The sequence below is a fragment of the Solanum lycopersicum genome, chromosome 6, assembly GCF_036512215.1.
Source record: "Solanum lycopersicum chromosome 6, SLM_r2.1".
NCBI lineage: Eukaryota > Viridiplantae > Streptophyta > Magnoliopsida > Solanales > Solanaceae > Solanum > Solanum lycopersicum.
In genome coordinates, this window is record NC_090805.1 from 34,341,059 (window position 1) to 34,344,160 (window position 3,102).

Genomic DNA, 3,102 nt, shown 5'->3' on the forward strand with positions numbered 1-3,102 from the left:
GACACCCGATCCATTAATACTACGTGTTGGTTCGTGACACCCGATCCCCTAATACTACGTGTCGGTTCGTGACACTCGATCCATTAATACTACGTGTCGGTTCGTGACACCCGATCCATTAATACTACGTGTCGGTTCGTGACACCCGATCCCCTAACCTCATTCTTTTAGTTCATCAAGCCTTCTTTTATACCAAGGCATCATCATTAACAGAGAGGGTTTTAGGTTTAAGCTTCACAACCTTATCTTTCCAACCCATTACAATTACATAATCACATCATGCAAGCATACAATTAAGCATATAGAAGACTTCACAATACTACCCAATACATATCGTTCGCTATTAAGAGTTTACTATGAAATAGCATAAACGATAACCTACCTCCACCAAAGAATTAGAGATCAAGCAAGCTATCTCCCAAAACCTTTGCTTTCCTCTTCGTTTCTCTCTTCTCTCGATCGTTCTCCCTCTCTTTCTCTTTTTCTGATTTTTCCTTATTCAAACTCTTTTTCTTTTACCCTAATTACCATATAATTAAGTATAAAAGATGACCAAAGTAACCCACTAATTAATTCAAGGTTATCTCCTTTAACCCCCAAGTAATTGAATTATTAACATTCAACCACTAACTTTATAATTATAAGCAGGAATAGTCCAAAACGCCCCTTAAAACATTTAACAGAAATCCGACCCAGTCCGGGTTACGCAGCCTGTGATGGCCCGTCGTGCCTGCGACGGTCCATCCTGCTGCTTCCGTCACAAAGTTCAGAGAGTCGATTTTATTTAAGACTCTGTGACGGTCCGTCGTGCCTACGACGATCCGTCCTGCCATGTCGTCGCGAAGTTCAGAGAGTTGTTCTCAGTACCCAAATTTCCAGAATCTAAGTGTTTTGGAACGAGACCCCCTCGACGGTCCGTCGTGGGATCCGTCGACTCAGACAATTATTACCAGAAAATAAACTCTACTTCTCAAAACGACTAAACAGGTCATTAAAATTTAAAAGTCTAAAGAGAACAAAAGGAAAGGTCATACATCTGAAATTTTTGAAAATTTTATTCTTAAAAAGTTTGCTCACTGGATACATTCTTTATGAACTAGGCCTTTTGAGAATTACAATTTTTAATTGATATTGGATTTAACATGTCGACTGGTCCATTATCATATTCACAAGAATGTTGAAAAATGTGGATCAATTGAATTTTGTTCAAAATTTGTTATTTGGACAAGTCTAAAAAATGATGTGTTCATAGTAAGAAATAATGAATTTTACTTTTGTCTTATAATTGTTTTACAAAAGTAGGGCCAGCATGTAGGGAATTAATTAAAAATGAAATGTTTAATGTTGAAAAATAATGCATTATTGATCTTCCTAATAAGAGATATATATCGAAACATGTATTATTTAGGATGTAAATTACAAATAAAAGGTGACAAATTTATTAGTATATGACATGACACGGGAGAGAATTGAGGAGTGAATGAAATGAAGAATGTGTTGATGTATATTTACTTGAGACATGGATTTAGTTCTAGAAAAATCTTATAATTTACAGTTTCTAGAATAATCATGTAACTTATGTAGGAAATTAAGCCACTTGAAAAAATATTTTGACAAATTTAAAAAATAGAATTTATAGAATTTTAAAATGAAATATCTATAAAATGACCATAGTACCCTTGATTGTCCACAACTTCATATTTTTATATAATAGAAAAATATCAAATTTTGACCCATCAACTTTAAATTTAAATCAAGCTTACGTTAGTTCACTCTTCAGGTTAATATGTTTAAAATCAAATAAAAGTAACATTTTCATTATATATTTTATTGAAGAACTACTCATCTTTAATCTAGTAAATATTTTTAGTTTACTTTAGATGCTAAATGTAACGACCTGTTTAGTCGTTTTGAGCAGCAGATTTTATTTCTGGAAAAACAAGCTGAGATGACGGAACCCATGACGGACCGTCATGGGCACGACGGACCGTCGAGGGGGCCTCGTTTCAAAACATTTAGAAATTCTGAAAAATGGGTACTGAAATCGACTCTCTGAACTTCGTAACGGAATGGCAGGACGGACCGTCACAGGCGTGACGGACCATCACAGACTCTTCAGAGAATTTAGTCTCTGAACTCTGTGACGGAGCAGCAGGACGGACCGTCGCAGGCACGACGGCCCGTCACAGGCTGTGTAATCCCAGGCGGAGTCGGATTTCTTTAATGTTTTAAGGGACGTTTTTGACTATTCCGGCTTATAATTATAAAGTTAGTGGTTTAATATTAATAACTCAATTACTTGGGGGCTAAAAGAGGTAACCTTGAGTAAATTAGTGGGTTATTATTGCCATCTTTTATTCTTAATTATATGCTAATTAGGGTAAAAGAAAGAGGGTTTGAATAATAAAAAGAAAAGAACAGAAAGAGAGAGAGAGAGAGGATCGAACGAGAAAAAGGAGAAACGAGAAGAAGAACAAAGCTTTGGGAACTTGCTTGCTTGATTTTTAATCTTCGGTGGAGGTTGGTTATGGTTTTATACTATTCGTAGTTAACTCTTAATAGCGAATGATATGTGTTGGGTTGTATTGTAAAGTCTTCTATATGCTTAATTGTATTCTTGCATGAATGTGATTATATAATTGTGATGAAATAAGCATGATGAAGCCATTGAATCCCAAATTTTGAAAACCCCTTGTTAATGATGATGCCTTGGTATAAAAGAAGGCTTGATGAACTAAAGTAATGAGATTGATGATGCCTTGGTATAAAAGAAGGCTTGATGAATTAATATAATGAGATTAGTGGATCGGGTGTCACGAACCGACACGTAGAATTAGGGGATCGGGTGTCACAAACCGACACGTAGAATTAGGGGATCGGGTGTCACGAACCGACACGTAGAATTAGGGGATCAGGTGTCACGAACCGACACGTAGAATTAGGGGATCGGGTGTCACGAACCGACACGTAGAATTAGGGGATCGGGTGTCACGAACCGACACGTAGAATTAAGGGATCGGGTGTCACGAACCGACACGTAGAATTAGGGGATCGGGTGTCACAAACCGACACGTAGAATTAAGGGATCGGGTGTCACGAACC